The 27,506-nt window shown below is 37.8% G+C and overlaps 1 long non-coding RNA gene across 4 annotated transcripts in view; it reads right to left on the bottom strand.

The window, feature by feature from the left end:
• Positions 1-354: 354 nt before the first annotated feature.
• LOC115292607 overlaps positions 355-27,506 on the bottom strand; it is a 52,346-nt gene continuing 25,194 nt past the window's right edge. For 3 of the 4 annotated variants that reach the window (XR_003909060.1, XR_003909059.1, XR_003909058.1), the window contains 2 exons: positions 20,751-20,927; positions 19,635-20,094 (listed from right to left, as the gene is read on the bottom strand). This is a non-coding gene — a long non-coding RNA (uncharacterized LOC115292607). Of the gene's footprint in view, positions 707-19,634; positions 20,095-20,750; positions 20,928-27,506 lie in introns of those variants that run through there. The other variant, XR_003909061.1, reaches the window with a different exon arrangement.

Raw genomic sequence — 27,506 nt, 5'->3', positions numbered from 1 at the left:
CTGCGATATCTGGGTCTGGTTCTGATGCTTGTTCTGTCTCTTCAAAGTGCATCTTTTGTTTTTTGGGTTTTTTGCACTGTTTAGTAGGATTTATAATGTTTCATTAAAAAGTGGATGGGGTGTACAATGCGTAAAAACTAAATACAGTAAATAAGTCTTTAGTAACATGGTGGTAAGACGTGGGGGGGAGGAAAATCATCTATAGTGCAATGATTAGTAGTTGATGAACCTATGCCTCCCGGAGGTGGGACTAGGGTATTCCCTTCTCCCAGATTAGTTAGTTTCATATAAACCCTAGCAAATCAGTTTCTGGTAAAAGAACAAAGTGCTCTGGTATATTTCAAACTGGCTCTTTGTTTCCTCCCACCGCCAGAAACACGAGAGGATTTTTCACCTATGTTCATTGTTTACAACAAACAAAACCAGAAATCTGGTAGAAGACTAGGAGTAAAACTCAACAGAAGTGTGGCGGCCTCCAATGACTAGATCCCCTGGAGTTTTTAACTCTGAGACTTGTCTGTGGCTGTGCCTCCTGCACTGTGACAATTACAGTTCCGGTCTTCCTACCCCAGCACGGGTTTACACAGAGGTTTCTTCTTATGGGTTTCTTCTGCTGGTGGGGGGTGAGGGTTGTGATTCTCTGTATCCTCCTGTCTTTGATTTTGTGGGTGACAGTTTGCTCCGTGACCTCACTTCTGTAATGGATCTAAAAGGAGTTGTTGATTAAAAAAAAATTGTTCAGCTTTTTACTCATTAGGATGGAGTGGTAACTTCTAACATCTTTACATGCCAGACCAGAAACTGAGAGTCACTTTGATATATTTTTTTCATTTATTTCAGTAAAAAAATGCAAACTAAAATAGGAAATAATAGCCCAATAAAAAAAGTTCTTCTAGGGCATGATTCTCTTATTTTATACTGAGCTTTAGAGAAATTATTTTATACCATTGGTGTTGTCTGCATTTGTCTCTGGCTAGCCCTCCTGGCATGATAAGTCACAGGTTTGCAGATCACAGGTGATGTCACTTATCTAATTTCACCCTCATATCCCAGGTTAGCAGCACTTCAGAAGAAGTTTGTACTTTAAAGTATGTATTCTGTTACATCTATTACTTTGTGTGTGCCAGGCACTGGATCAGGAAAGAGGTTCATCTCAATGATAAAGACCTTCCTAGTACTGAAACTTTTCCACTAGGCTCACAAATGCCATGGTCTCTCTATTGATCATTGAGTCTGTTGGCTTTAACTATCTGTCCTGCTCTTTAAAATCTATGCCCTCTAGTTTTAAAATATTTTGTTACTCACTGGCATAGTGCTTGTATCAGACTTGGGTATCTGTAATGCTCTTTAATTTTTTAAACCTGCCTTGATTCTGACATTATGACAGTTCACAAAGATCTATTTTGACCAGCAGTAATCTGGTTGTTGACCACACCTAACTTGAACTCCAAACATCTACACTATTACATTAAGAATTTTAATTTTGTAACTCAGTGGAGCAGATGCTAATAAGCACATGTTCTGTGTAGTGAGATGGGCAATGAGAATAAGCATCCAGTCCAGCCAACTGATAGGCCTAAAACAAAGGCAGTTTGAACTCATGTTGGACTTTGGACCCATAGGAATGTAAGACAATTTTTTATTGTGCCTGTATGTTTGTGATAACTTGTTATGGCAATACTAGGAAACCAAAACAGAGGGACAAAAGTCATTGCAGACATAAGAAACCAGAGTGGAAGGACTGGATGGAAGGCACTCATAGGTCTATTGATGTTCTGGTGAAGATAACAATTTTTCAGAACATCAACATCTGATATGGCCACACTGATTATGATGGCTTCATTTAAAAAAATATTCTATAATCATATCTGAACACAGACAAAAGCATGAAATTTAAGCCATAAAAATGACCATCTCTCCATCTTGGTATCTGAATGGACGACTCCTGCTTTGCCAATTAGTGCTTTAGCTTTGCTTAGTCTTTGCTTCTAGATAAGTCCTATTAAAATATCCAAATATTTGTTTCATGACAGGATCTACTCTAGGATAAATCTCTCATCCTTAAAGTTCCTCCAGATCACGTGGAACACCTGGGTGGTTCAGTCAGTTAAGTGTCCTGTATGGACTCAGATCATGATCTCATGGTTCGGGAGTTTGAGTGCAGTGGGCTCTGTGCTGACAGTGCAGAAACAGCTTGAGATTCTCTCCCCCTCTCTCTCTCTGCCCCTCCCTCTCTATCAATAAATAAATCAACTTAAAAAAAAAAGAAAACTATTTTTAAAAAGTTTCTGCAAATCACCTAAAACAAGCTCAAATCTTCTAAGTCCTTTCTTAAGCCCTCCTGCTGAGATTCCCCAGTCTCCATGATGTTTATTCTCCCTTTCTACAATGAATAGTAAATGAAACTTGTCTAACCAAAGGTGTGATCCTGGAAGTCTTTGCATAACATGGACAAAAAGTATATCCAAATAGGGGTGCCTGGGTGGCTCAGTCAGTTAAGCACCTGACACTTGATTTCGGCTCAGGTGAGTTAGAGCCCCATCTAGTGCTCTGTGCTGACAGTGCAGAGCCTGCTTAGAATTCTCTCTCTCCCTCTCTCTCTGCCCCTCTCCTGCTGGCATCCATGTGTGCGCTGTCTCTGTTTATTTAAATAAATAAATGACTTAAAAAAAAGTATATCCACATATATTTCTTGAAAGCAGGTATCTTGTGCTATTCATTCATTCATTCATTCATTCATCTAATTTTTAGAGAGAAAACAAACAGGGGAGAGGGGCAGAAGGAAAGAGAGAATCTTAAGCAGTCTCCATGCTCAGCATGAAGTTGGACTCTGGGCCTAATCCCATGGTCCTGGGTTTATGACCTGAACTGAAATCAAGAGTCCAATGCTCAACTGAGCCACCCAGTTGCCCCATTGTGCAATTTATTTTTACTCTGTAAATAGAGGTACCCAAAATAATGAGGCCTGATAACCCAAACCTAGAGAGAATAGAGAGACCTTTCATGTGCCTACTGTCTTCCATTCATATCATTGCTAGTTTGTGTCATGCCTGGTGAGTGCAGAGGGAGTACATGAATCTAGTCCGTGGATGTGACTCTGTCATGAAGAAGAGCTGCATTTGGAAGAAGCCAAGGTTGTGACTCAAAAAGGTGAAGGCATGTTCATTTGCAAGGTTGAAATGAAGGTGTTATAGGAGGCCAAGCATCAAAGTCATTGGTCAAGAAAGTAAAGTGACGTTTGATTTGGGTGTTGACTTCACTTTATTCAGACAGGTTGAGAGGTGACTCACAGAGAGGTGACATATTGTATGAACCTTGAAATGGTGCTCTACAAGGGTTGCTTGGGTGAGCCCATTTGCTTGAGGATGTCAGACAGGATGATGGCCTGAAATCCTGCTATGTGATATATGTTTTTCTTCACTTTTAATGATAAAATATCTCTAAATTTCTATAAAAGTGTTAATTCTATAAAATATTGTGGTTCTATAATACAAAAAGTAAGCAATAAATGATTTAAGCTGCAGTTCATAACTCAAATGTTTGATTTTTTGTTATTAGTAACACTCAATGTTGGTACAATATTTGTATGGTTTTAAGAAGGTATGTAACAATCTAAAGATATACATCTGAAATCCAAGTATCTTCAAGCAAAAGATCAAGAATAGGTATTTTTAAAAATGTAGACCATTTTGGGCAAGATAGTCCTTTATTTCAGAGGCACACCAAGGGCAAGGCCTGTAAATGGTCTGTAAGGTATGGAGAAATACTTTATCACTGATATCTTTTTAAAAATTAAACATAGGATGATAAAAAAATGGATTTTAGTCAACTTATAAATTCTCTACAAAAATAGTCGACCCCCCCACCACTCACCATGGAGCCTGGACTGGGGAGCCCAAACCCATTGTTCTACCTCTTTGGTAAGTCCCTGTTTATCTCACTCTAGTGGACTAGAAAAGAAGTTAAGTGGTCAAAGGTAGTAGCAATCAGTGCTCTATTCAAGGACCAGGTTTTCTCCCATATAGTTCCTTCCCCAACCCTTAGGGCATTATCTTCATGATGAAAATCTGGCCCAGTTATATTACTGGTGAGAATGTAAAATAGTACAACCACTTTGAAAATTATTTTTGAAGTTTCTATAATACAAGATAAATATACACTTTCCCTCTAGCCCAGTAGTAATTCCATTTTAGGTTTTAACTTGAAGAAAGTGAAAACATATTCACACAAAAGTTTTGGAAAGAGTATCCATAGCAGCTCTTTTTACAGTAGCTCCAAACTGAAAACAAGTCCCATTGCCATCAATAGGAGAATGAATGAAAATATTCTAGATAAATATATTATGAAATAGTCACATAGGAGATGACTACATAGAAATGACAATATGAGAAGTATTAGAACATGTGACAGTATGAGTGACATGAAAACCAGGAGTAATATTCTATATGTTGATCTGAGTGATAGATATATACATTTCATCAAAATTATCCACTAAAATATATGCATTTTATACTATGTAAAATACACCTCGAAACCAAACCACAGCCAAAATTGGGTCATAAACCCATCACTCCTCTATCTTGTGGCCATGGAAAATAATGCAAAGGAATGGAAAGCAACTTTAAAATTTTTTCACTTTAATTGGGGAAATGAAGTCAAGAGGCCCCACCTAGCCACAAAGAAGTGTGGAGAGTTTTCTCTAGCTGGAAACCATATGCCCAGAGTGAAATTTATTACCTTGGAAAGAAGCAGAGTAAAGGGTAGTTGGACAACTATGAAATTTATAGCTATATATAGATATATAAAATACTCTACAAATATTATTTTGTTTGTTAAAATAATAGTGAATGTTAAAACCACAAGTAGCAGCTGTTCTTTGAGACCCATAGAAATTCATTTTATCCCAAGTAATATTTGATGTACTGACCGTGACATTTTATATTGATCTGATTAAACCAAGAACAAGAAATACCTCCTAAGCTAGCCACATAAACCCAGGAGATCTTGCCATAACAATGTCTATTTCAATTCTACTTTATTTCAACAGTTTTCACTGTTGTTGTTTTGATAGCCATATCTACCTGCCTTTGTGTTGTAGTGTCAGGATTCTGGTATTTGCTACTTTTCTAAAAATGATGGAAATAATAATTGGAATGATTTTAGTTTTTATTTGCCTACTCATCCTGAATAACTCTGCAAATTTACTCTTCAAAACTGACAGGCTTAATATCTATACTTAGTAAGGTGTAGATATTCCTCTGTAAAGTAGGAGTTTCTTTTATAAGACTAGCCTGATTTTATAACATTTATTAAAAATGTGGAAAAAATAAAAGAATCAGAATATTTGATAAGTACAATGACTTTTATTGCATACCTTATCTTTTACTCTTCAGTTCAAATAATCTTATTTTTATTTTAGAGCAATAAATATCCATTCCTTTGTTGGACTTTGGGGTTATCATCCTAAAAGATTAGTTTCCTGTGAGTTGCTGTTACTTCATTCTTCCATTCCCCAGTGCCCTGTAATCTGAATTCTGTTTCCATTACTCAAATAAATAGTCTTTAAGTTGTCCAAAATATACTTTATGATCCAAAGATTGCTTTTTAGTGATTTTTATTCTTAAATGAATTTGGCAGCATTTGACATTAAAAAAAAAATCTCTTTTCAGCCCTTTTTCTACCAGTCTCTTTTTCCATACCTGTCAGAATGCTTCTGCAAATCGTGTTCTGGGTTTCCCGTCCCGCTTTAAGTGCTGTGTTTCTTCAGGTTTCAAATCTCGGCCCAGGATGTGAGGGTGATCTGGCTGCGACATCTGTCACCCCATTGATCGCCAGGGTTGATTCGGCTGATCTGGCTGGCTAGGCGGGTGACCCCTTCCTCCCTCACCGCTCCATGTGCGTCCCTCCCGAAGCTGAAGCTGCGAGCTCGGTGGAAGAGGACGACCATCCCCGATAGAGGAGGACCTTTCTTCGGTCAAGGGTATACGAGTAGCTACGCTCCCCTGCTAGAACCTCCAAACAAGCTCTCAAATCTCGGCCCATCATTTCCCATTATTACTCTATGTGCCTATGACTTTCATTTAGTCTAAACATTGTTGACCCCAACCCACATCACTGTCCCTGACCCTTCTATAGTACTAGCGCGCCCCCCCCCAAATAAATGGTCTAGAGTGATCCCAAACTAATAGAAGCTAAACATATGTTCTTTCCAAACTGATCTTTGTATGTTTGCTATCTCTGCTAAAAAGATAATTTTCCATTAAGTTTCTCAAGGAGAAACCTTAAAATATCTTCCCATATTTAACCTCTTACTGTGTCTGAAAATTCTACTGAATTTTTTTAGCTACTCAGTATCTCAATGCCTCTATACTCTTTCAGGTTCTATTTTTCTTTTTCTTTTGTTTGGATTATTGCATCAGTGTCCTAACTTAACTCATTGTTTCTATTTGAGCCTCCACACCATTATTAGTAATATTCCTCGAGTATAAAACAATCCATCACAATCCTTAAAGACATTACTCAGAAATTGTACATTTTTTCCTTAACATGTAAGCATAGAGTCCTACCTATTTTATCAAGACTATCAAGAGAAATGAGTCAAAAAGCCAATGGAATAAGATTCCTGTGTCTATATTTTACTGGCAACACTTGAGCTAATTTTTTATTTATTTTATTTTGCCACTGACTGCATCTTCAGACATGAAGAAACTGATAGGCAATGTGCTTTTCGACACTACATGCCAGAGTGCTCATGATCTCTGCAGCTTCCCAGATAAGAGGAGAATAAAAAGATCACCATCAAAACTTCTGAACTATGTTTATTGGATTTAGAAAGCATTTAACATCAATAAACCTGGGCTTCAGCAAATGTTATGCAAGTTTTCCTTATGGAAAAAGATAGCAAAACCCCAAGCCTAGGTAGAAGGGTGTTTGAAGCCAGCCAGAGTTGGTAAAGAATCAAGTATTTTCTTTAGTTGTCCTAGCTTAAAATTATATATATAACTCACATATACATATTATATATAACGTAAAATTTATATGCAATATATAAAATATCTTTAAGTGCTTATAAATGTATATAAAACTTATGTGTCCCAGAGTGTAACTCATAGAAGGCTCCAGAAAATACATAGACCTGAAATTGAACAAGAGAATGAAGAATGGTGATCTCATATTTCCATTTCATGTCATTCAGTCATGCATAAAAAGGATCTGCATAACTCATTTCAGAACAGAATACCAGTGCTGGAAAATTCTTCAGTCTTCAGGCCATAATTGTGTTCAGAAGCCAGAAACCACTGCGTGTTGGCGAGTAACTTCTCCCATAAAGTGTACTGAGAAAGATGTAAAGGGAATTATGAACTAATATGCAGGGTCAGATAAAAGCTACAAATCTAATGTGTCTCAAGACCCAGTATTGAATAGCTCTGATGGTCAATGTCACATGCTAGAAAGAGCATTTCACTAAGATAGAAAAAACCTGTGCTTTCCTGACTCAGACACTAACTTGTAACCATAGGCAGGTCTTGTTTCTTTCTTGAATTTCACTTTCCACATCATGAAGTAGGGATAGAAATAGTGTTGCTTTGAAGATCAAGTGACATAAGACTATTAAAATGCTTTGTAAAACTTTGAAGAGGATGGGTTACTTTAAACTGTGTAGTCCCACATTTAATAGAAAAGTTTACATTCCCTCGATTATCTAGTAATGCAAAAGTGAAAGTTGCCACAGAACTCATTGGAGATTTGAAATATATCCATTGTGGATTCTGTTGAGGGCACGTAAGAAACAATCCTCCTATTTTTGCCCACATTTAGTATTCAACATGGTTGGTAACATGGGTCTATCTGTCACAAGGGCTATGTCTTATAAATAGATGTCAAAGATTCAAACCAAAAAAAAATAATTTGATATATAAAACTAGAATGGTCCTGTTTTTGCATTTATGTCTTCCCCCCCCTCCCATGCCCTACTGTGGCTATCAAATATTCATCATCTAACACAAATATCTTCCAACTTTGTTGAAATGAATAGATCATTTTAAATTTTGCTCTACAGAGATTTGGATCAAGATCCTGAGTTCAATAAGATTGGATTGAAAATTTGGGTGCGTTCACAGTTATGTCATGCAAATGAGCTCTTAGGAAAATGCCTGCAAACCTAGACTTAAAATATAGAGCATGAACATATGCCAAGGGATGTGTCCAAAGGTTGTTTGAAGCATTTGGAACCCACACTGGAAACCTTTGCAAATTAAGGGTCAATTGTTCTGTTTTAGTCAAGAACTAATGTGATTCCAAACTTCTGTGCCATGCCATAAAAATTTACCAGTGCAGTACAATTCTTGCCATTCATTGGTGTCTGATTAAATTTATATTTCCTATATCTCTAAGCTACCTATCATAATGTAAGGAATATTTTAAGGCTTTTCCCTCAGCTATTTAGTATGGAGCATCCTGAGGGAGATATAGTACACATAAAATCATTAGACTCCCTATTGTCCATTCATCCTAACTGATTTCAATTATGTTCAAGGTTTCCCCAATGTAAGTCATTCCCTACTTTGTAAATAATCAAACACCCCACCCTGAAATTCCAGGCTCCCTCTAAATTGTATTATACCACTCTAAAATAAACTTTTCTTGCCATGAGCCTTTTTATTAATAGCATTTCACTTAGAAATGCATTTGTTAAAAAAATATATGAAACTTTATAAAGTAAAAAAAATAAAATAAAATAAAAAACTAAGTGCTACAGCAATTTCCTGAATAATAACTAGACTTTACTGTGTCTTTGCTTCCTCTGGTAACCTATCATCAGAAATAGGAGATGGATAGCAACTCTAGCCAATTAAAATCTAGAATGCGCGCGCACGTGTGTGTGTGTGTGTGTGTGTGTGTGTGTGTGTGTCTGTGTGTCTGTGTGTAGCCTTTTTATAATTGGAGTTGAGTTTGTGTGAAGAGGCAGGGTAGCCTGAATTAGTGTCATTGTTTACTTAAGATGCAATAGCAAGTCAAACCTCTTAAAAGTTATAGTGAAAGTTCCAAGTTTCTATGTGGACCGATGCCTTCTACCTGCAGGTGTGGTGCTTCCTACAGCCGTGGGTTTCTATAGCTGGCCTCTCTCCTCTCTCGCCCTCGTCAAATGGCTCTGAGAGTTCTGGAGTTTGTCCTTAGAGAATAAATGAATCCAATGATCAAATATCATCCCCCACATAAATCATTCATTCATTCTCCGTATGGCAATAACTGAAAAAAAAATCTTTGGGGAAGGTAATTACCAAGGAAAAAAGTTGGATATGAGAATTTTGTTTCCCGCTTAAAAATGTATTTTTATTTTATTTCTATTTTTAAAAAGAATTTTAATGTTTATTTTTGAGAGAGACAGTGTGACAGCGAGTGGGAGAAGGGCAGAGAGAGAGAGAGAGAGAGAGAGAGAGAGAGAGAGGAAGACACAATTTCAAAGCAGGCTCCAGGCTCCAAGCTGTTAGCACAGAGCCTGACACAGGGCTTGAACTCGTGAACTGTGAGATCATGACCTAAGCTAAAGTCCGGTGCTCAACCGACTGAGCCACTCAGGTGCCCCTTTCCTTTTTTTAAATATTACTATCTTTTTGGACAAAGTTGAGAGAATTTATAGAACCGGTTTGTCATGATTCATATACATGTTCTAGAAAAGGTATAATATGCAAATCCCCTAACTCAAAATTATCTTCTTCCTACATGTAAAGCATCATAGGATATTGACTTTTTTTTAGAAGCTGTAACAATTTTCTAATTTAAACTTATCTTTTAAAAGATAGAAGTGGGGGTGCCTGGGTGTCTCAGTCGCTGGGCATCCAAATTTGGCTCAGGTCATGATCTCACAGTTCGTGAGTTCGAGACCCGGGACAGGCTCTGTGCTGAGAGTAGAGCCTGGAACCTGCTTCAGATTCTGTGTTTCCCTTTCTCTCTGCCCTTCCTTTGCTTGCACTCTCTCTCTCTCAAAAATAAATAACATTAAAAAAATTTTTTAATAAAAAAATAAGATAAAAAAGTGAATCCTGATGTGAATGAGTGACATGGTCAGTTTCACGCAGACAGAGCTTAGATGGAAACTTCGCCCTATATGCCAGCTGCTTCTCTAATGAGTGTAATTTAGGTTAATAATCTCCTTGTTTTAAAATAAAAATAATTATGGGGGTAGTTGAGCCTATCAGCCAGTCATTCTTTAATGTGAATGAATTTAAATTATTTTCTTCTTAAATGATATCAGTTGCAGAAATGAGGGGACTAATATGCATTTGGGGGGAAGGGAAAGAGGGCTTGGCATCTTTGACAGAGAAGACCGTGCCAAAAGTTGGAGGAAGGAGAACAGAGATTGGAATTAAAAAGGAAACAAATAAAGAAATAAACAAATCTAAAAAGGAGGAGCACGAGAAAGCCACCAAACATAAACTCAGCCTATTTGCTATTTTGCTGAAAACTCTAAGGACAAACTTGTTTTTGTTTGGTTTTTTTTATTGAAACTCCTCTTTTTTTTTTTTTTTAGTTTAATTTATTAATTTGGAGACAGGGAGTGTAGTGCACAAGCAGGGGAGGCACAGAAAGGGAGAGAAAGAATCATAGGCAGTTTCCATGCTGTCAGTGCAGTCTGGTGCATGCGGGGCTCAATCTCAGGAGCTGTGAGGTCATGACCTGAGCTGAAACCGAGAGTGGGACACTTAACCAACTGGGCCACCCAGGCGCCCCCTGAAACTCCTCTTCTGTCCCAAGTTTCTTTAATGTTATGCTTATATTGGGGCAGCTGAGTGGCTCTGTCTGGTAAGCATCTGATTTTGTCTCAGGTCATGATCTTGAGGTTGTGGGTAGGTGCACACATCAGGGCTGTGCTGACAGCTCAGAGCCTGGATCCTGTTTCAGATTCTGTGTGTGTGTGTGTGTGTGTGTGTGTGTGTGTGTCCTTCTCCCATTTGTGTTCTCTTTCTCTCTCTCAAAAATAAAGATTAAAAAAAATTTTACTGTGCTTATTTTAAGAGACTTTACAATAATTCCCAATAGCTTTTTCCCCTTAAAGAAAAGTATTTGGGGCTGGTATTTATGGAAAGAGAGAGACTTGAGGGATCATGATGGCCAGGGTTGGGGAGAACGGCCAGTTACAGCGTAGGAGTGCTAACGATGCACATACAGCACACATGTGTATCTCACAAATATCTTCATTCAAAGAACTGAACAGAGCTCTTTTGAACAAAGTTTTTCTTTGCATGGCTGCATTTATCAATTAATACTAACAAGAAGCCCATTAATAAGTAATACTTAATTTTCTACAAAAGTTATGGCAAATTCATTAAATGGATTTGGCCCAGACCTTCCTGTAATGGAGAAAAACTTTTGAGAATCCCAAATGTTTAAAGCACTGACCTGCCTCTTTATTGATTTTTTAAAAGAATGTTCAAAACTTTAGACTCCATTGCAGATATGACACAGATAAGGACTTTTAATTTAAAGCTTTGTTTATGACTACTCATATTTATTTTGATGTCTAAAGAAATGTCTTCTCACATTTACCTGTCAACATGTGATTGGCTGTAAGTAGCAGAACATCAGATAATAGCAGCTGATGTAATAAAAAGTCCTGTAAATATACAAATATAAGACCAAGAAAGACAGTTCATAGCAGGTTCTTTTATTCTTCTGTCTACTATTCTTGTCATGGAGACTTTTTGTTTTTGTGCTTTTTTTATCCTTCTAGCTGCAAGATGGCTACTGTGACTCATGATGTCAAAATATCATCTACAGGCAAAGGTAGGATGCAAGCTTTTCTTGTGGAAATGGAAGTCCCCTAAATATTTCTTGTTTAGTCTCATTTGCCATATGTGCAACCAAAGTCTCCACCACAGTGGGGGTGAGGATAGGGCTGTAGTAATGGTAGTTTTAGTCCAATTACTAATCATCCTCTGAAATTGGCAAAGGATTCTACCTGGTTCAAAATTGGGGTATGTGTGGAAAAGACAGAGGAAGATATAAATATTAATGACAATATCTGCCATATCACCGCTGGCAGGAAAAAATAATGCATATAGTAGAAAGCTTACTGTCATGTCAAATGTTCTCTGAAACAATACAATTAATATCTATGAACACAGGCAGTCTAAATAATTACAGATTGAACTTATGTAAGCAATACTAAGTTACCAACAGGTTGATAGTCAACATGGGTAAATGATTAGAGTATATAAAAATAGTGTGAGTGTTGGTATGGTCTAAATATTTTGTGTTATTTTTAGGTGTGGGTGGTAGTACCATTGTATACAAATAATCAAAATGAAAAATGCCCAACACTTAATGGTCTAGGACTTACAAATTTATTATCTTCTAGTTTTGTATGTTAGAAGTCCAATATAGGTCTCACTGGGCTAAAATCAAGTTGTTGACAGAGCTATGTTCTATTTTGGAGAGCCACAGAAAGAATATAATCCATGTCACTGCTCATGTCAGCTTCTGGGGGCTAGCCACATTCGCTGATTGATTGGTATCACTTGTCTTCTATCTTCAAAGCCAGAAATGGCAGGTTGAATCATTTCATATCACATCTCTCTGGCTCTTCTTCCATAGTCGTATCTTTACTGAGCATAGTTTGGGAGAGTGTGAATGGGGTAGGGTCAGAGAGAGAGAAAGGGAGACACAGAATCCGAAGCAGGCTCTAGGCTCTGAGCTGTCAGCACAGAGCCGACCCTGGGCTTGAACCCAAAAACAGTGAGATCATGACCCGAGCCAAAGTCAGTTGCCCAACCGACTGAGCCACCCAGGTGCCTCTAGATTTTTGTATAAGGCAGGAGTGATATATCAAATGATAGTTAATGATTATTTGCTATATATACTTTTGTTAGGAGAAATGAATCAAAATTGATTGAACTTAATGATATTTTACCTAATTACTAAGTTTGGATAAATATTATTTACAAATGATTCTCTTAGTTAAAACTCTACTAGGGACACCTGGGTGTCTCAGTCTGTTGAGCATCTGGCTTCGGATTCTGTGTCTCCCTCTCTCTTAGACCCTCCCCTGCTGCTGCCTCTCTCTGTCTCTCAAAAATAAATAAAAAAACATTTAAAAAATAAACTCTACTAGATGGAGAAAGATAATAAATTTTCTTGATTTTGCACCTTAGCAAAGAAAAAAAAATTTCCCAGAGCAGACATTTTTCAAGAAATAAGAAGTTGGAAAAATGCCTAAAATGCCAAACTAACCTGGTGACTTGAAGATTTACTTTAAGCATAAGAGAAAGCAATTTGGAATAACACTTATTAAATAATTATATAGGATTACTAGAAAGAAAAATTTGTCAAGCATTCAATACATTTTTGCCTCCCTGATGTCAATACATATGGTTGTATAGCCTTTATTTCCCCTGTGAACACATCATGTTAGAAGTAGGTATCACGATATGGTAGATGATCTCCAAAGATAGCTGTCAGAAATCCATTCCTGTACACATGTGCCTCTCTTCTCACTAAATGGTGATGACTATTTTCACTCCAATGGAGTCTGTTGACAAGTAGGACATATTAAAAGTGATCCTGTGCCACTTCTGAATCTAGTCTTAAAGAGGCCCTCTAGCTTCTGCTTTCAATTTGTCGGAACCCAGCTGCCACTTTGTGAGGAAGCGAGTGTAGACCCCTGGAGTTCTGGAGAAAGGCCACATGGAAGCCAACCATGTAACCAGATGACAGCCAGTATTAACTGTCAGATTTGGGATGTGGTTTCTTGGACATCTAGCCCAAAATGTGCTACCAAAGGCTCAGATGAAGACAACTACATGAATAGCTCTAGCCAATAACATAGGGAGAGAAGAATAACAAACTAGGTCCAGCACGCCAAAGAATCATGAGGAAAACAAAACGCTTGTGTTAAGCTACTAAATTTGGGGGGGGGCTAGTTACAAAGTATTAGATAACTGAAGTATGTTGTGACACAAATCCTTATTCTCTTATCTGAAACCACTATCAAAAGGAGACACAGATTTTTATTTTAATATTTATTTATTTATTTTTGAGAGAGAGAGAGACACACAAAATGTGAGCAGGGGACACAGAATCAGAAGCAGGCTCCAGGCTCTGAGCTGTCAGCACATAGCCTGACGCGGGACTCAAACCCTGGAACCATTGAGATCACAACCTAAGCTGAAGTCAGCTGCCTAACTGACTAAGGTGCCTGCGGAGATCTTTTTTAAAAGGCAAAACCTTTAATATCCTGAGGTGGTATTGCCAAAATGTATATTGGGCCATTCTTCACCTTTCTTTATTTACATAAAACTCCATTTTTTTCTCTAATGATTGACAATACATATCAAAGCTAGTGGATTAGCAAAATTGATTTCCTGTGAAGGACTTAAATTATTCAAAGACAGAATAAGTCTAAATATTGAACTAAAGTTTTACTAAAACTGCATTTGGATCATTGTAGTTATTAAAAGAAGACTAAGAATTTGGAAATAAATCTCACTCTAAAATTGAAACAAAAAAACAAACAGCTTATGATAAGAGGTGGGAGAAATGTTATCCCATACCTAAGAGATGATTTTAAATGGGTTGGTAGAGTCCTGGGGAAGGCCTATTTCTGTCAAGGTAACCAAGGGATGGCCTCAAATAGACATGCCTGAAGTGTGATTGATGCAAAAGAAAATTCCAGGCCATTCAATCATGTTGTACTTTGCTTGATGTGATAGAACAGTGTTTGTGGGCACTTAAAAAGAAAAAATGGTGCCAAGCATAAATTCTGTGTTTATCTAACACTGTGTAGGAGGAGCACTGCTCTGACTCAAGGAGCTATCGTTCTTCTGGTAGAAAAATTCCTAGAGTGGAGAAGGATAATCCATCAATTCACATAACTTCATGCTACCCTGTGAGAACATCCAACTTTCCCTGTCCAAATTTTTAGTTTCTCCAAGACAGTCTTATGATTTGTACTTTGAGTTTAAATGGATTGATCTACTAGGAAAGATTTGCTTATGTACATAGTTGACCTTGATTCTTGTAAAAGGGAATTTTTTTTTCATTACAGAGAACACCAAGCTGTTGAATTATTAAACACTATTTTAGCATATAATCTCCCAATAAAATACATGCTAATCGTGAATGAAGAACAGTAGTGCCAGTTTTGGAGTGTGATGACCTGAGTCAACTGGGATCAACTGCTAGATAAGTAGCTTATTCCCATACTCAGTTTGTAAATAAAATCTGTGGCTCAGGAAAATGTTGTAGACTCTTGGGTTTTATTCAAGTAGCCCCAAACAAAAATGTTAAATCTGTAAAAACCAGAGCCCAGAACAGACATTGGCATCTGGCTGATATCTGGATATTCCTTTAAGAGTGGCCACTGTTTCTTAATTCTAAGCCTCACCACATCTGGGCTTATGGATAAAAAATCAAATTATTGAGACACATTTCACAGATATTAAAATTGGCAGTTACCCTTCTCATCTGTCCAAATGGTCTCTCCCGTCTCCCTCCCTTTTTTCTTTTATGTTTTTCAAAATTGGTATAAACATGAGAGGGTGAAATTTTCACTTTTTAAAACTTATACTTCCTGTTAACCTATATCTGAGATGGATAGATGAGCTGAGAAAAATTTGTGCAGGCATCTGTTGAGTCACAGAAAATGAACCAGATGCATGTGGTTACGTCTGAGCCAATTAGCTAATGTTATCAGCTTAGAGTGAGTTTAATAAGATTTCATATTGTTTTGGGTATCAGTTATGCATAATTGGCTAAGGTGAAGGTGGGTAGATTGGATTGGTTATAAGTCAAATGATTATATACTGACCGTGGTTTGCTTGGGACAGTCCTGGCATACACCTGCTGTCACGACATAATTTTTACACCTTCCCTTTTGTTTCCAAAAGCAGTCCATGTTTTAGAAGATACATTTTATGATTGCCTTGGTTTTAGAAAAGTTTAAAAATTGGTAAAGAGTGAATTAGGGTAGGTGTTAATAGTAAGTTATTGCTTTTGCTTTCATGTCAGAAAGTTATTCATGCCCATTTGAATTTCCCTGAATAACTTACATGAGCCTGTTCTCTAGGAGTCTGACTACTCACCAACTCCTATCTCTTCCCGGTTAGACTTCTCCATCAGCACCTCCCTGCTAGATACGTCCAACCTCTTGAAAAACCTGAGGCCTCTGGTTTAATGGTATTCTAGTACAGTACAGAATACCAAATAATAAAATAAGAGTTTCTGAACTTTTCACTGTATTATGCATGAGGCAGGGAGGTGGCAAGACACAAGCAGTCAATTAAAAAATTCAAAAGAAGCTCCCCTTCCCCTCCCCACCAACAGACATTTAAAATTACAGTTTATACATTCGATGACAAGGTACTGATTTACTTCTAGTCGTCTATAGTTGTAGGAATTTAAATGAAAGACAGTATATATTTGTAATGCCAAATTACCCTCAATATGCTCTGTTCAAAATTTGCCCAAAGTTCCACTATTTGTTTCTTGGATATTTCCAATAATATTGCATAATTTTGGTTCATTCTTTTTAAGACAATTGTTTGAAAAAAATATATATCAAATAACCATTTCCCCTGGAATTTTAAAAATAATTATGTAACATTTTATCTACTCTTGTTTTAGTGTGTGAGGAAATGATAGCCTGTGGAGGTGATAGCATAGTGGGTTAATGGAAGAACATGAATTCTGGGGCCAGAGGGCCTTCCTTTGTTTGGCCCAGTTCTTAATCCGTGTGCACCTTGCATTCCTCACCTGTAGAATGGGGTAAGAGAGCTACCTCACAGAGTGGTTCTGAACAGCAAGTTCACATTTGCAAAGGGTTTAGAACCATGCCCTGCTAATGCTCATTTAAAAATAAAATAATGTCAAATATTTAATTTAATGACAAGAAGGAATGGACCAAAAGTGAGAGATATTAAGTTTTGCTTTTCTCAATTTCTTCTTCTTCCCCTTCTCTTCCTTTTCTCCTTTTTTATCCCCCCTCCATCATTGTGTTTTTGACAGATAGTAAATGTGTCAAGAGTTCTATCAATGAAGATGTATTTTGACTGATTACATGAAGCACATAAAAATCGAGTCAAGCTAATTGTGCCCCATCAGAATTATAAGGGCATCTTGACACATACAAGAGGACATAGATGGACTCTTGAAATCTCTTCTAAGTAATCATGAAAATAAGGGAGGTAGAATACTCCATCCTTGCACATGGCTTATTTCACAGGTGTAAAATCTCTGTAGTTGCCTAGAGCTCAGTGCTTAGACCTGGGCTTGGTTTGTTAATGTTACAGACTTGAAATTCTTAATATTTAAGTCAGGGAAACTGCATTTTCATTTTGCACTGGGTCATGATAATTATGGAGCCACTCCTGCTTTGTGCTGATGAACCATGATTTGAATATTTCATTACAGCAGTATAAATGTCTAGGTTACTTAATTTTTTTTTCCATACCAGGAACAAGGGAATAGGTGTTTAAAAAATAATAATTAGGCATGCCTTGGCGACTCAGTCTGTTAAGCGTCTGACTTTGGGTCAGGTCATGATCTTGTGATTTGTGGGTTCGAGCCCCACACGGAGCTCTGTGTTGACAGCACAGAGCCTGGAGCCTGTTTTTGTATTCTGTGTCTCCCTCTCCTTTCCCCCTCCCTCACTCATGCTTATCTTTCTCAAAAATGGATGAAGATTACAAGAAAATGTGTCTTAATAATAATCAGTGCAAATCTGTGACTCAGCAATCAAAAGACTGAAATGTTCAGTTTTCTACTCTGAACATTTCATGAATGGTATGTCACAATACTCTCCAAACTCAGTATGGCTGAGGCTTACCATCATGTGTCCCTCCTCCAATATGTCTAAGGTGTTGATGGCGCCATCTTCCTCCTTTGCATTTGCTCAAATCCTATTACTTTAGACTCTTCTCTCTCTTTTGTCTCCCTCAGGCAATCGCTTACTGAGAACTATCAATTTCCCCTCATTATAATTCTTTTTTTGATTTCTTCTTTTCCGTTCTCACAGCCACTACTACACCAGAAGTTCTCGTTACTCCTAGTTTACCTCAATAGCTTCCTTATTGGTTTCCCAATCCAGTCTTGCACACTCCACCCAATTTTACCTATTGCTCTAAACTTCATTATCCTAAACTGCTGCACTGATCACGTCTCCCCTTGGCTTCCCATTTCCTCCTGAATAAATCAGATCCTTCTTCCTTAGTATGTTGTTATGTCTCTCCATGAATAATCACAACTTACTAGTCTAGCCTTATTTTCCTAAACCTCTTAACATAATGTATGTTAAAATCATAGCCACTCCTCGGAGATTACCAGACTTGCTATGTATATTTATAATTTTTTAAACTGTTAATTATATTTAGTCATGGAATAGATTTGGAAAGAACTGACAGGAAGAGACACTGAAGATGTAAGCAGGGTAAGAATCACACGGATTCTTATAAGCAGGAAATAATGTGGCTTTTATTCTGTTCATTGAAAGGTTAAAAAGAATGAGAGGGTCAGATTTCATTTAATTGTGTCAGTATAGTGATCTGGTGAGGACCAGACTGAGGTGGAAAGGAGATAGTGGCGATCTTATTTATGAAGGTTTACAGGAGAATGAAACGAAATCATCAAATTTAAGAAATAGTTAATTTTTTAATTTTTAATTTAAAAATATTATTTATTTATTTATTTATTTATTTATTTATTTATTTATTTATTGAAAGAGAGCAAGCATGAGCAGGGGAGGGGGCAGAGAAAGAGAGATTGAGAATCTTAAGCAGGCTCCATGCTCAGCATGGAGCTTGATGGGGGGCTCAATCCCATGACCCTGGGATCATGACCTGAGCCAGAATCAAGAGTGAGACACAACAGACTGAGCCACCCAGGCACCCCTCAAGAAATATTTAGAAGGTAGAATTAACAACATGAATACTGATTATATGTGGAATCAAGGATGACTATATATCTGTAATAACAGTGAATGAGAAGACCTCTTACGTGTGGGAACACTGGAAGAGCAGCAGGTGGTGGTGGTGGAAGTAAGGAGTGAGGTGTGGGTGTGAGGAAGGAGAGAGGCACGGGTTGGTTTTGGATTTGATGAGCTGTTTATTTAAGTTTATTTTGAGAGGGAGAGAGACAGAGAGACAGAGATGGTGTGTGCACAAATAAGGGAAGAACAGAGAAAGAAGGAGAGAGAGAATCCCAAGCAGGCTCTGCACTGCCCTCACGGAGCCTGGTTTGGGGCTTATTTTCCTAAACCTTGGGGCTTGAATCCACAAAGCATGAGATCATGAGCTGAGTCAAAATCAAGAGTCAGACCCTTAGCCGCCTGAGCCACTCAGGCACCCTAGCTATGATGAGTTATTTGAAGAATGTCCTACAGGCAATGGAAGGGGGCATTATAAAGAGAACCCATGGCAAATGTCCTTTCTTCAACAACTCTGCATGGGACCGATTTTGATTAGTTAGGGTTTAGCAAATCTGGGTCCTGTGCAAGATTTCAAAAGTAAATGAAACTTATCTTTTAGAGGAATCAAGAATATACAGGTCAGAAATGAAAAGTTGTAATAATGATTTAATTATGACTGAAGATACTTGCATTTTGATCTTCTGACTTATTTTTCTTTTAGATTAATTTTTATGTCTTTAGGGGGATTACAAAAAAATTCTGATAAAGGTGTTTTATTGTTTTGGAGATTTTTCCCCCTCTCCCTGACAAGCGGGTTGTACTAAGTATTCAAATCTAACGAACTTTACAATCTTGAGAAATAATGACAATATGGGAAAGTGTGAGGTCTTTGCATCTTCACATAAAGATGTCAAAATTCTCTGAAGGCAATTTCAGACGGAAATGATTGCCACATTTTTGTTGATCAAAGATAATTCTGCCTTTAAGTTTCTTTATGCTACTTAGCTCTTGGATAACGGTAAAAGATATTACACATTCTCCCACCTGGTAGTACAGCGTGCATAGCAATAATGAAGACAGATTAGCGCTATTTACCTACTGACACTGACAAGAGAAGCTCCGTCTTTGTTCCTCTTTCTTCTATCATTAAAGTCTTGTTTTCAGCATTACATTGCCTGGAGACAGCATGCTGCAATCTTGAATGCCAAAGAAAAGGTGTTTAAATAGCTTTAATGGCTTGGATCACCTCATGACTAAAACCAAGAAAATTCAAATGTAATACTTTTTCTCTTCCCTTAACTTATACTTTTATGAAAGCTTAATGAACTTCACAAACTAAACTCATTTTCATGGTAGGGAAACGTAATTAGAAAGGGATAATTTACACACACACACACACACACACACACACACACACACAGTTGTATAACATTTTGCTTTATTTCATAGGTTTCAACATTTCAAAGAAAGTTATCTAAATCCTGTGCTCACCCTCAATGGTAATATGCTCTCAGATGCCAGAAGCAGAGGAGATAAAGTTGATGGGCAAATTAAAATTTTTGACAGATGACATTGAAAGGAATATTGAAAATAAATCACTTTGAATATCACTCTGAAATTTTCTTTTGGAGACTGCCAATTTTCATTGATTATTTTTGGTGACCAAAAAGTTAAGTTCTCTTTTTGTTGTTTCCTGGCTGAGAGGATACCCTATTTACCTCCAAAAAGTCTTTGATGGAGAATTTGAAGCTCTTTGATAAAAATCCAAGTGCATGATAATACCATCCTTCCTTATTCTTAATCACTGGTGATGCTATTTCCTCGAAGTGGTGAATCAAATTTATTGTTTTACCTTCACTTAGAGGACTCAGTCTGGTTCGCAGAATTCTATACCAGTTCAAGGATTCTTCTTTTGGAAAAAAAAAGCAGACATTTGCCCCTAGGGCTAGGTTTATAGTAGCAGCAATGCCACATCTGTTCAGTACAACTTGGTTGCAACTAAGTCGTACCTCTCTTCAGATACCGCAGCCTGCATTGGGAAATGGTGGTAATGTTACTGAAGTTCTCAGCTAGACACTAGTACCCAATCCATTTCCCATCATTAATGATCATTTCCCCTTTATCTCAGTTCAAAGTTACAATTTTGATAGTTGTGTATTTTTATTTATTTTTAATTTTTTAAATGTTTATTGAATTTTGAGAGAGAGAACACAAGCAGGGGAGGGGCAGAGAGAGAGAGGGAGACACAGAATCTGAAGCAGGCTCCAGGCTCTGAGCTATTAGCACAGAGCCCAATGCAGGGCTCGAACCCATGACCTGTGAGATCATGACCTGAGCCAAAGTCGCCCACTTAAGCTACTGAGCCACCCAGGCACCTTGATAGTTGCATATTTTTAGCTTTTTCGCAATGTTTTCTTGAGAACCTTAAGGCACAGACTGTATCTGTTCATAAATTTTATCATTTTAGAATTAGAAGGAATTTCTTTCAATAGAATTTTTGAAAGCCTACATCATACAAGTGTGAGTATGCTACATTCACACAAGCTAAGGATAAGAATGGGGAGGGGCAGATATCAGATGGCTTCTTAATTTGAGCTGGTTTGGGAAGGATCATTAGTTTATTCAAAGATCATATCATTTAATAGTAGAAGGTATATGGGTTCCTTCTTTGGGGTCACAGAGGATAGAACAGTGTTTAAAATATTTGCCCATAAACACAAACTCTTTGGTTTTAAATCCAGTATTCATTTCCTTAGTAACAATGAGCTAATTATTAACTAAATCAAGCCCCAGTTTCATCATCTCCAAAATTTGAGGTAAAATATTACTTGACTGAGTTACTTTGTGAATAAAATGAGTTTTGTGTGTAAAGTACTTAGTATAGTATACATGACAATAATTGTTTGTACTTGAGTTATGTCTTCCAACAATCACTTAAGTATCACTAAAATTTCTCTTTTAAACTCCATTGTAGAGATAATATAATCAAATGACATAAAAGGCCAATTTACTCACAAAGCTATACGCCATATAGACTTCGTATATATGCTATTGGACAGAAAAATAGCATCTCTTAATCCGAGTGTCACACTTGTGAGAAAACACACACACACACACACACACACACACACACACCATAGGAATTATTCTCCTGCCTGAGCATGACACATAACCCAGCCTGGCACCACCTATACATTCTCACTTTCTGAAAAAAAAGAAAACCTACATTCTCTACTTTCCTTAAGAAAGAAAAAAAAAGTGACTATATGGATGAACCTCATTTCTAGGATGGACACTGAAGTGAAGGTTATGTGACTTGTCAGAGCCTTATCTTAAAGGTCACAGAGTAGAGAAAGGAACATGACTTAGGTTACAAGATGGTAGACAGGAGATGTTGAAGTTCAGAAGATGCTATTATAAGGCCTACAGTAGGAAGCTCCTGGAGCGCGGGTGCTGCAGAATCAGAAAACAAACGCTTAAGAGTTTCTGTGGGTTGTGTACTTGGATCCCCTTATGTTTCAAAAAGATGTCTGTAAAGAATATTTATTTTTTGAACTGAGTCACTTAAATGTGATATCCATTTTACACTGGGCCTCCTGGGTTATAGTAGTAAATACACTATAACAGTATTTGAGAGAACGCTGCCTCACAGCACAGAGACTTGTGGGGAAGGAATTTGTACGGGCCATGCTTGTCAAAAGTCCTACGGTAGTAAGAAAAGGAAAACCTATCTATAAGGAAGGGTCAGGAAATAATTCACAAAGTGTGAGAAAAGATCTTTACATGAGAATCTTACAATTTAGCGTGATGCATGTTAATCGTGCATTTATGAAATCCCTTTCTCAAAGATGTTCAGGCATTTCGCTTGCTTTGAAAGTTCCATCTAATGACTATTCCAAGGTAACCTATATTCCCTCTCTAAGTTATCAGAATTTGCTGTGGACGCGGTACAGCCTGGGTGGGCAAAAGCTACAAATGTGTTTTTCACCCATCTACTTTGCTTCTGATCTTTTGCTGTTCCCTTTGCTTCTGGTCTATTTTGTGAGCTACTTAATTTTTACTTTGTCAGTGTCATAAGATTTCTGAGGTCTTGTTTTCTTCAGTTGAGTTCTAGTTCGCTGCATTTGAGAGTGTTCTGGTTGCTTTTAAATGAATTGGAAGTAAGAGTGACTACCGAAAACATAGATTTTCAGAAATTGTTCTTTTCCATCATTCTTCAGGCAAATTTAAATAATAAATACTGATTCGGTTTCTCAGAAAGATTGGTTGATTCAAGCCTATAATCCCTTCTTTTCATAAAATGTACCTTTCTTTCGGAATTCTAAATACTGATGGATGCATATCACTGAAACAAATTAGTAAAACAGACATTGTGAAGTAGTATACAAAGCAAGTCCTTTAAAGACACTGAGGCAATATATATATCCCCTTTTTAGCTTTTTTTCAAAAGACTATTTGTGACCAGTATTATCACAAGTAATGAGGGGCCGGATATGGAATTTTGCACCTCCAGGTCAGCAGTTCAAATCTGGCCTAGATCAGCGAAGACTGAAAATCATTACGAGTGGATGGCTTCATAACATTCTCAATAAATGAGTCCGTGGACTTGGTTGCACTCTGTTAGTGCTCAGGTGACAAATCATGTCCTACCATGCATAACACACCCTTGATCACAATGGCACTAAATGACACCTCTGTTGGTTGTTTCAGTAAGTTGGTTTAATATTTACTGAAGTGAAAACCAGATAGTTGTGATGCTTTCACAAATCATACTTGTTAGTGCATAATCTGATTTTGTTTAAATTATATACATATTTTATATTTGAGTACACTCAGAACTGGGCTACTAAGTGACTTAAATTAAATTTCCTCTCACATTGTATATTCAAGAAAGAAAAGGTTCTACACGTATTATTTTGAATACAGAGGTATTTATTTCGATTTATAGATTTATTCCAGTGCATGACATGATCCTATAAAGCAGAAAACTGCCCTTTTATTCATTGTCCCAACGACACCAAGTAAACAAAATTGTAAAATCTTTCTTTCTTCCAATGATATTCCAAAGGAAACATTTATACTGTTAAACTGTGCTGTGTTTGTATGTAGGTAACATGAGTTTCAGTGGAAAACTAGAGTAAGACTGAATTCTTAGAAGTGACAGAGACCAGGATACACTTTCTCAAAATATGGTGCAATGGAATAATGAATATTTTCAAATGATGGAATTTGGAAAGTGACCAATCACGGGGGACTTTCTGACCTTGCACTGATGCCGAACTTCAAAGTTTCATGAGTGAGGTGCCTTCCCTGTACCCAGAGGTAAAGGAGCACCCTAATCTCAAAGACTAAGGGACCAAAGCAGAATGCGAAGGAAGAAGCCTTGCTAAGTTTCCCCCAGTTTACCAAACTTAGCCTTGTGCCCTCAGTCCTGTCGCATCTTTTCACAACTCCACTCTTTATTAGACCTAGCAGAAAAACACCCAGGTTTAACTGCTTCTTTTTTTTTTTTTCCTTTTAAATAAAGCAAACATTCTAAATGTTTCTTTGGGAGAGAGGGAGTGCAAGTAGGGGAAGGGCAGAGAGAGAGGGAGAGACTCCCCAGCAGGCTCCGCCACTGTCCGCACAGAGCTTGATGTGGGCCTCGAACCCACGAACCATGAGATCATGACTGAGACACCCAGGCACCCCATTAACTGCTTCTTTGTGTTTTTGTTTCCTCATAAAGTTTCCTGTGTCCTATAAAATGGGTATTAAATTTATATGCGTCTGTCTTTGTTCCTGGGTTTCAGTCAAGAATTTAGAGAAGAGTACAGGAAAGAGATTTTTCCTCCCTGCAGAGTGTATTTAACATGGCACATTATCAAATGTGGAAGCGAGGACAGTGATAAGTTTAGAGGAACTGGCCCAGTCCATTTTCACTGGAGGAAGAGGGTTTGGGCCAGGAGGGAGGAAATCAGAAAGTAAATCATGCCATCCATAAAATATTTCCACGGTGGGTTTCTCCAAAGGGGCTGCCAGAACTTTGCGGCCCTTTTGATCAAATCACATGCCTTTCCTCTGTGCATGGAGAGGATTCTACTTTGCATTTGTGTCTTGTTTGTCAGTGAGTGGAGGGCTCTTCCAAGCACCCCTGTATTTTATTTGAAGCCTCACAAAACTCAGGGACATCAGAAACTGAGTAACTTGCCCCAAATTCCACAGCCAAAGAGGAATAGCTCATTCAGTCCCTGTGTCTCAGTGATTCCCAAGTTGTGTCTCTCAAATCTGAGGCAGGGAGTGAGAAGAGGAGCTGAGCTACTATTTGTAGAGGTTACAACCCTTCAGATACAGAGGAAGTACAGCCGGTTGACTGAATACATAACCTATCCTTCCCTCATGAATACAAATGTCAAAAGTGTGCAGAAGTTATTTTTTGATGGAATACAATTTTACTTTTAAGTTACTGAAAGTAACCATGTTTGTTAGTTATTTAAAAAACACATCTTAAATATACAGCTATAACCTGAGAACTCTTTTTTTCTTTTTTTGCATATGGTAAAAATGTCCTCGCAAATGTAGTGGTTGAAAACCCCACCACTGTACTTTGGCACCTCCCAGGAGTACCCATAGATCCCTGGCATCTGCACTATTGCACAGATATTCCCAAACCGAGCGCATCTCTCTAGAAACTGTTGCCTTCAGATCTCCCTTCCCATCTCCCTCCCTGCCTTTGTGAACCACGTGGCAGAAAGCAGCAAGCAAAATCGCTGAATATCCTAAACTTCTAAGAAACGTCTTGTGTGGCAGAGATAAGGACTGAGAAGCAGTCTGGTTTCCGAGAGGGACAGGATAACGGCGTCCGAGGAGCAGGAACAAGAAACAGAAACAATCTTACTGGTTTTTGAATAGACTTTTGGGTCCTTCTACTTAGAAGAGTGGATTAATAGACTTTCTTCTGCCAAGGTAAAGATTAAAAAAAAAAAGGCATTTTAAGAGCTGTGGAATTAGAGCTAGAAGAAGATCAAATCAGAATGGTAAAATAATCCTTCCCAAGTTAGGGGATCCTTCTTTCTTCAAAGGTGCCAAACTGGTGGTGTTACAGAGGCTAAACCTTAAAATATGTGTTTATCACTAACAACAGTGTAGAAAAGGATTCTGAACTAGGGATATAGGTGAAAGGTAGATTTGCAGAATAAGAAACTTGGTTGGAAAAGAAGAATAAACAAGATAAAATTATTTATATGCTTGTGTTGCAAAATAAGCTATTCGTATTCAGGGCACAGACCTGAAATGAACATGATTAAGGTTAAGATGTCTAGGAGTAAGGATTGGAAACTCAACCGGGAAAACATTAGGGGAATATAAAATATGGACGTGAGGATAGAAATCTGTTATTTTAAATAGTAATATTCCATTAAGTAAATAAATAACCATTAAACTGTGATGTGATGTATAGTTTAGTTATCAGGATACTTGAAGACAGCAGTTAATAAAGAAACCTTTTACTTCTTAAAAATGTAAAATCACTATGAAAATCTTACATAAAAACGTGCCTTTAATTTTAACTAGGAATGTGGGCTTTTTACAGGAGATGAATGGCAACCACCATGTTAAACTTAACGGTGACATTTGTTCCTCTGTCAGCTCTCACACTGCATACCCGAGAGGATAGCTGAGCCTTGAGGGTCAAAAGAGGGTGACGGGGGGAAAAATGACACACGCGATTCATATGACTCTAGGGGTTGGTCTGCACATAGGTACAGTAATAATTATTTTCAACCTTGATTGGCTGGGATTCTCTAAAAATATAAACTTATGTTAGCAGTGTCTCAGGAATAATAGTAATGAGGGGAATTTGTCAGTATCATTGCAAACCACACACAAATATGTATTCTGTGGCTTATCAGATGCATGGCGGGACTATAGCGTATAGACTCATTGTAACTGATGGCATTGGCTCGCCACTCAGGTGGCTATTTTCTATTTGTGGAACAAACTTAGAGATAAGAGAATTTGGAGTTCTGTTACAGATCGTGTCTCTCCCAAATTCAGATGTTGAACCCATAGCCCTCAATGTGAACATAGGGAGATAAGACATTTAAAAAGATAACGAAGGTTAAATGAGTTTGGAAGAGATGGGGGGTAGGGTGCCAACCCAGTAGCACTGGTGTCTTTGTCGTTTTCTTTAAATCTTTAAAAATGTTTGTTTATTTTTGAGAGAGAGAGAGAGAGAGAGAGAGAGAGAGAGAGAGAGAGAGAGAGAGAGAGACAGCACCTGAGTGGGGGAGGGGCAGAGGGAGAAGGAGACACAGAATACAAAGCAGACTCCAGGCTCTGAGTTGTCAGCAGAGAGCCCAAACAGGAGCTCTAACTCACAAATTGTGAGATGGTGATCTGAGCCAAAGTTGGACACTTAACTGAGCCACCCAGGCACCCAAGGACTGGTGTCCTTTTTAATGGAGGGAGAGACGCCAGGAACTTGCCTGCACACACGGAATAGGCTACATGAGATCACAGGGATAAGGCAGCGATCTCCGAGCCCAGGACAGAGTACTCAGAATAAAACAAACCTGTTAGCACCTTGAACTTGGACTTCCAGCCTCCAGAGCTGTGAGAACATGGATTT

The sequence above is a fragment of the Suricata suricatta genome, chromosome 5, assembly GCF_006229205.1.
Source record: "Suricata suricatta isolate VVHF042 chromosome 5, meerkat_22Aug2017_6uvM2_HiC, whole genome shotgun sequence".
NCBI classification, from domain to species: Eukaryota; Metazoa; Chordata; class Mammalia; order Carnivora; family Herpestidae; genus Suricata; species Suricata suricatta.
This window is presented reverse-complemented; position numbering and strand designations above follow the sequence as displayed.